We start from the raw sequence: 7,902 nt of genomic DNA, 5'->3' as shown, positions 1-7,902 counted from the left end.
TGTTGTCGTAATACCTCACAACCACTCCACCATCCCGTCTCCGCCGCCGCCAGCATCACTCGGCGGCCTCACTCCACAATTTCCTCCACGTCGACAGGCCTACTGCCTTGACCGTAGAGAGGCGTAGGGCTCTTCACCGGCTGGCTTCTTCCAACACGTCCAAAAGGTGTTCGACGTTTCACCCCAAGTTACAAATGGATAGTGGAGACGAGTTCTTTTTCAAACACTTCATTTACAGTTCGGACGATTCGTCATCGGACGCCGAGGAGTTTGTGGTTGTTGCTTTGGCCGTCAATGACCATATTGCTAGGTAGTGGCCATTGTTTAGGGGATCGATCCCGGGCCATGCCCTGGTGTTGGATCGCAATAGAGAGAGCGGCCATTGCCTACTCTTTGTCGATTACTTTCAGTGCACGTCCCCGCTCTTCCATCCCAAGCTTTTTCAACACGTTTTTGGATGGTTAGACATGTGTTCAACCGTATTCGGGAGGGAGTGCTGGCGTATGATTATTATTTCGTATGCCAGGAGGATGCCCTTGGAAAGGTTGGCTTCTCCTCTTATCAAAATGCACAACAACTGTTCGGATGCTTGCATATGGAATACCTGATGATCTTGTGATGAGTATGTCCGCATGAGTGAGTCCACATGCCTTGACTCCATAATGTACATATTCTTCAAGGTTGTGATAGCAGTGTTTTGCCCGGAGTACTTTAGAGAGCCAAATGCCCCAGATACAACACGGTTGTTGGCAATCAATGCAGATAGGGGCTTTTCTGGGGATGCTTGGTAGCATAGGTCGTATGCACTGGAAGCGGAAGAATTGTTTATCTACTTGCCAGGGATAGTATAGGGGTCATGTCAAAGGTAGCACTGTCATACTTGAGATTGTGGCTTCATAAGATCTTTGGATTTGGCACTCCTTTTTCGGCATGTCTGGCTCTCATAATGACATCAACCTGCTCTGGCGTTCTCAGGTGTTCGGAAGGCTTGCTGAAGGCAACTGCCCCAAGATCAACTTTGATTTCAACGGCCGCCAGTACAACAAAAAGATACTACCTAGCCGATGGTATGTATCCTCAGTGGTCAACTCTTGTGAAGACAATCCCCTACCCGGTAGATGAGAAGAGACCGAGATTTTCCCAAGCACAAGAGTGTGTGAAGAAGGATGTGGAGCATGCTTTTGGTGTGCTTCAATCTCGATGGGCCATTTGTTCGGTCTCCTACTAGAACTTGGAGTACACAAGAAGTTGCGGAAGGTGATGACTGCTTGTGTGATCTTGCACAACATGATCGTAGAGGATGAGCGTGATGACAACATCTTCGACCATGGGTTTGATTTTCAGGGTGAAAATGTTCAGCTTGAGCATGGAGGAGCGGCAACGTTTGCATAGTTCACCCAATTTTCATGATGAAATGCGTGATTGAAAAATTCACTCAACTCCAAGATGACTTGGTTGAGGATATGTGGACTCAACTCGGCAACTAGTAGATTATCAGCTCTTTTTCTTTTAAATGTATTTGCGATAATTGATATTTCGTTTAGTTTGTAAACTATGAGGTTTGTATTTGGTCGCATAAAACTATGAGATTTCTATTTGGTTGTGAATTTATATGATTTAAACTTGAGGCAATGTACATATGCATGTAAAAAAATATGCAAACAGGCCGCATACAGACCACAAACAAAAAATGCGTCGGTGCGTTGGACGAACATAACACCAGCCAAACGTGAATGGGTTGGACGCCGCCCAAAACACCGACCCAAACAGACAATAAAGGGGCAAAATTCGCCCTTTTGCGTGACGCGTTGGAGTTGCCCTAAACCTGTGTATGGCAAATTCCTCCTTAATTAAGAAATAGAGCCCCTCTTCCGTAAAAGAAAATAAAGCCCCTTTTTCCTTCCAAAATAAAAAGAATGTGTAAAAACTAATAAGAGCACCTGTTGTTGCCAGGCAGAGTGTTTATGCAAGGCACATTAGACGCTGTTTTTTTCTTAAACTTAGATGTTGTGTATGTTAGCAGCAGCGCAAGCAAAAAACCGAAGCTAACCGAAACTTATGAGTTCCTGAATCCATCCAACGGTAACACCGGCGTTTGATTAATAGTCGAATGGTCCTCAGAGCTGCGTGCCAGACCGCCAGTGGAAGTAAACTAGTGCACCGCCCCATGCTTGCTTGCAGAGTTGCAGTGCTTTAGTACTCCCTAGGTTAATTAAACCCCGACACAGACACTGTGCTCTAAGCCGCATCTGAGACTAATTTTCTCCGCTCCCAAGATCGGATCTCAGCATTATTAGCTTAGTGCCCAGCGCCATTGCTTCTCCACCAAACAAGGCCATCCATAGCACTCCTCGTTCATCAGCTGCTTCTCTTCCTACTAAGAACTTGTCCACCTTCCTTCATTCATCACAGGAAATGGCTGGGGTGGGCGTTGGGACCGGGGCGATGAACTCCCTCCTCGGCAAGCTCACTGCCTTGCTCAGCGACGAGTACAATCTTCTCAAGAGCGTCCGCAAGGAGATCCAGTTCCTTGAGCGCGAGCTCAGCGGCATGCGAGTCCTGCTGGAGAGGCTGGCGGACATGGAGGAGAAACTCGATGGCCTGGCAAAGGGCTGGAGAGACAGAGTGCGCGATCTTAGCTACGACATAGAAGACTGCATCGACCGCTTCATGGACCGCCTTGGAAGCGGAGATGCCAAACCAAAGTTCATGAAGAGGACGGCGCGCCGGCTCAAGACTCTGTGGGTGCGCCACGACATCGCAACCCAGATCAAAGAGCTCAAAGCTCGCGTCATGGAGGAAAGCGAGCGCCGTGACAGGTACAAGCTTCCTACATACTCTTGCAGATGTATTTCTAGATGCCACGGTGAGATTTATAAAGTTCCGTTTGTCCAAAAATGATACTAGGTACAAGCTTGATGAGAGTTACTACAATGCAACGAGGACGGTGGAGATAGATCCGCGGATAATTGCGATCCACGAGGAGGTCAAGGGCTTGGTGGCAATGGACGGCCCAATGAAGCACGTCACTGCCTTGCTGATGGATGAGAGTAAAGAGTTGAAAGTGGTGCCGATTGTCGGATCAGGAGGGTTGGGGAAGACAACCCTGGCCATGGAGGTCTATCGCAAGATTGGATCAGGAGGGGACTTCCAGTGCCAAGCTTGTGTGTCAGTGTCACGCACACTTGATCTGGTGAAGCTCCTCAAAGATATATTGTCTCAGATCGATAAACATGCATACAAAGAGTGTCAGAGTTGGGAAAAGGAACAACTAATCCGTGAAATCAAACAGATCTTGACAGGAAAGAGGTGCGGAGTATATAGATGATTTGCTTTCATTTGTTTAATTTTATCCCCCCTGTTTATCCAAGCACCTAGAATTAATTGATTCGTATATTTGTACTATCGAAACAAATATTATTATTTAACTTAGCTAGTTTGAACCAAGCTAGATCAAATGGTCATCTCTAGTTGTCTTGAGTATGTTCAGTTCCTTGAACATATATATTGTTTTCGCATTACCTCAAACTAGCCTACCGATTGACTGTTGGTCGTAAACACACATTCAGTAAATAATTTTAATCTTACGTTTTAGCTTCACAAAACAGGCACACATAAAAAAAGTCCACGTTCAACCCTCCATGTAATGATAGCCCAAAAAGATGTAGTGTTGCTACAAACTTCACAAATACTGGATCAGTCTGATTTACTTCACAAGACTAGGCACTAGAGCTAGGCACTAGAGCTAGACAACAGTGAATGCAAGAATAGTGCAAGCAAATCAGAAACGGGCTCTGCTACATTATGAATCCTTGCTATAGTTGTCCAACTAACAAAATGAATTGCTATACTTCTACAATTTAACCCAAGCATCCATGTTGTATCCTTAGAATCCTAGAAATACCCACCCAAGTACTTGTAGAAATTTCAGAGATTCAGATAGGTTGACTTATAGAAATCAGCATGAAGGAATGAAACTATTTATCGCGTACAAAGATTCTGAACAAAGACTGCCCTGCTTTTTCCTCCAAAAGATTGCTTTCACATTTTCTCACAGAATCCTGGAACACTCTTTCTCCATAAAAAAACTTCCTTAAAATCTTCTTAACCAGAACGAAGAAACATGTGTGCAATCTTTGTGTGCCATGCCACGAGTTAATGGGATGATGATAGAAAATAACCACCACCAGAATAAATCTTCAGACCACCATAACCATTTGCTCAATGGTATCGATCCAAGCCATGTAAACATAGCAATTTGAGACAGAATGAGGCCCGGAAACCATTAAAACAGAGTATACCTTTCAATGCCACCTTAATGTGCACCAGAAAATGCAATTGAAACTTTACTATTCACTTTAACGAGGATAAAAGAAGTAACAGTAAATGCACCTACGCAAGATATCAAATTACAAAGGTGTGAAAGAATTGAATTCCGTAAACCAACCAAACATTCTTGACTAAGCTAGAAAAAACATGGCTACAGCTAGTAGGCTTGTCTGTCTCAATCTGAATGATCTTAATGATCCGCTGAGAGTTGTAATCAATTGCATGCAAGGAAATAAACTTTATACTACATACTTTCAGTGTTTTTTTTTCATTAAAGAAAATACACAAATATATCAGCTGTAGCCTATAGATGGTCTCAGCTTACAATGACATTGAGCAGGAGAGAACTATTAAGTATACCAAATAAAAATAAAAACACACAAATACTAGTAACATTCAAGTACCTTGTACATTCGCAGTTTTTTACTTTAATCTTTGGCTTGGGCACCACCTCCTCAATCCTTGTTTCCTCCATAGTGGCTGATAAAGCATTCCATTGCCACAGGGCAGTAGGGCTCCCCGTGCACACAACAATAGCAGAGAGCACAGAGGAAACGTGGATAAAATACAAGCCTACAAATATCTTATCTGTATATAATGAATCATCAATTAGATACCATGTTGAGTGGGCTGGACGAACACGCACCCGCCGGGTGGTTAGGGTCTAGAAGGTAAATACAATGTTAATAGTTAACGATTTGTGATTTAAACGGTACTAAACTCCAGGGTTGAAAAAGTAGAATTTGTTTTCACTTACCATGAGGATGCAGTGAGATACTTCTGAACTGGAAAATTAAGCGTGCAACATTTATGTATCTGTTTGCCATTATCAAATTAACTGCTAGTGCAAGTCTCATGGTTAATGAGAATGCTTAACAATGCACACTACTCAATGCAGGTACTTCATTGTTATTGACGACGTATGGAAAGAACAAGATTGGAAATTGGTCAAGGCGGCATTTCCTGAGAATAATAATGGTAGCAGAATAATTGCTACTACACGCATTACAAGTGTAGCTAATCTATGTTGTTCCGTCTCAGATGAGCAACCCTATCAAATGGCACCTCTGGATGATGTTGATTCTAGAAGACTGTTCTTTAAGAGAATTTTCAGCTCAGGTGATTCATGTCCTTGTGAACTGGAAGAAGTTTCTGCTAGGATTTTAAAAAAATGTGGCGGACTGCCGTTGGCTATAATTACATTTGCAAGTTTGCTTGCCAGTAAGCCACATAACAAGGATGAATGGGAGAGACTGCAAGATTCCATTGGTACTGGTTCTTCATTTGATAACGATGGGAACTTAAAAGGGATGAAAGATATATTGTTACATAGCTACATGGATCTTCCCCACCACCTGAAGGCTTGTTTACTGTACTTGTGTATATATCCAGAGGACTCAATGATCAGTATTAAACAGTTGAAATGGAAATGGATAGCGGAAGGATTCATTGCTACACAATGGGGAAGTTTGGATCAAGCAGCACTGAACTGTTTTAATGAGCTCGTTAATAGAAATATGATTCAGCCAGTTTATGGTAATTTTGGCAGTTCGGTGAAATATTGTAGGGTCCATGATATGGTGCTTGACCTTATTATATCTTTCTCGGATGCGGAGAATTTTGCCACTGTCTTAAATGGGCGTAGATGCAATTCTTTCCCAAATAAGATACGTCGTCTGTCCATCCAATCTAGTGGAAAAGAGCATGAAGGGGCAGTTGGGGCAATTACAGAGACCAAGATACATATTCGCTCATTGACTGTGTTTGATAAGACCAAGATACATCTCGTGGACTTCCATGCTTTGCGGGTGTTGGATATTGAGGGATTTTATTTTTTGAGAAACAAGCATGTAAAACATATAGGAAGCTCGCGTCAGCTGAGGTATTTGAGAATTGACAGTCTGCATATTACCGAGCTTCCTGGTGAAATTGGAAAGCTGCAGCACTTGGAGACTCTGGATTTGAGATACTGTTTGGCAGTTTGGCACTTCTAAGACTGCCATCAACCGTGGCGCAGTTGCAGAAATTGGTGCGCCTATTTGTTCATGATGAGACACAATTGGCTACAGTGAGATTTCAGAAAACTTGGAGGAGTTTTCAGGCCTTGGAGGAGTTATGCTTAAGTCAAACTGACGACCCAGTGAGATTTGCGGAGGAAGTAAATGAGTCAGGAAAATGCAACCTTCGCTATCTTCGTACTGGTGGAGTGATAGCCAAGCGTCTGTTCTGTAACCCATGCTGCACATACCCGTGCCTCCAAGTTCTTAAAATTGAGTCAGTTTTTGGAATGGAAATGGTTCCCAGGGGAATGGCCTCCCTCAAGAATCTCGTGAAACTATGCATAGGGGTTTGCAAGTTTGATAAGGAGGGTCTCCAAGTCCTCATGGGCATGCCTTCGCTAGCCTATCTTCAGCTATGCCTTATACATGTCATCGAAGAAAAGCTGACCGTGGGTAGTAATGGATTCAGACTCCTAAAGGTGTTCCACTTCAAATATACGCCAGCCTCTCCTTTTGTATCGGAACAAACAGCAAGCGGTGGACTGCGCATCTCAGAAAATAAAAAACGAGATGGACTGCGGCTAACATTTGCTCCAGGTTCTGTGCCAGCATTCCGATGGCTCTGTCTTGACTTGAGCCCCATGTTTGTGGCACCAGACTTTTTTGCAAACTTGGGTGTCGAGCATCTTCCAGGCCTTGCACAGCTCGAGGTCAAAATCAATTGTTATCGAGCAGCCCTAGACAAGGTGGAGGCCTTGGAGTCTTCCGTTGAAAAAGCAATCAACCTGCACCCCAACCGCGAAATCCATGTCGGTAGAGTCAAGGATTATGGCATGTTCAAGGATGAAAAGGAGTGGGAAGAGGCCGTCTTGAAGGAAAGAAAGGAGAAGGAAGAAATTCTTAGGCAACTTCGTGATGGAAGGTTCGCACGAAGAAACGAGACCTGAAGAGGAAGAGTAAGAGACTAACCAGCAGGAACTGGCCACCTTATCCCGGTAATTCATATGCTCGTGTTTTTACTCACTCCCAGAAGTAACAATTATCGGAATGATAATATGTCCTACATTCTTCCTTCTGAAAAAATAATTAAGAACATGTTCCATATACATTGTGCTGAGTGCTGACCCTGTATTCATCTTCAACAGCAGTTCGTACGTGGATCCAAGTCAAGTGAGAGCTTAACGGTTGTCCAATCCAGTCCTGCTATTTGCTGCAAGTCTGCAATTCAACTGGCCGGCCACCACACCAGCGTTTGATCTGCAGCCATATTCAGTCTGTATTCCCAGAGAGACAAAGCCAGGTTCCAGAATCAAATTTGTTGAGTGGATCAGATGAATTCATGGTGCCTTATCTGCAGTGTGAGATGTTTTTTCTTTCCTAAATCTATTCGCCAGCCTCCCATCTTATTAGGTTTGCTTCAGTAGAACATACAGTATGTGTGTGTGTGTGTGTGTGTGTGTGTGTGTGTGTGTGTGTGTGTAAGATCCCTGAATTCTATTTATCTGTCGTCATGGCAGAACTCTGTTATTGTTTGCGTTATGATTTAAACGAACCGAATCAAGTGATGTATCTG

General features: G+C 43.5%; 1 pseudogene; it reads left to right on the top strand.

The window, feature by feature from the left end:
- The first annotated feature begins 2,272 nt into the window (after positions 1–2,272).
- On the top strand, positions 2,273–7,891 carry LOC123147010 (disease resistance protein Pik-2-like; annotated as a pseudogene).
- Positions 7,892–7,902: the final 11 nt, after the last annotated feature.

This window comes from Triticum aestivum, chromosome 1B (genome assembly GCF_018294505.1).
Source record: "Triticum aestivum cultivar Chinese Spring chromosome 1B, IWGSC CS RefSeq v2.1, whole genome shotgun sequence".
Classification (NCBI taxonomy): Eukaryota; Viridiplantae; Streptophyta; class Magnoliopsida; order Poales; family Poaceae; genus Triticum; species Triticum aestivum.
This window is presented reverse-complemented; position numbering and strand designations above follow the sequence as displayed.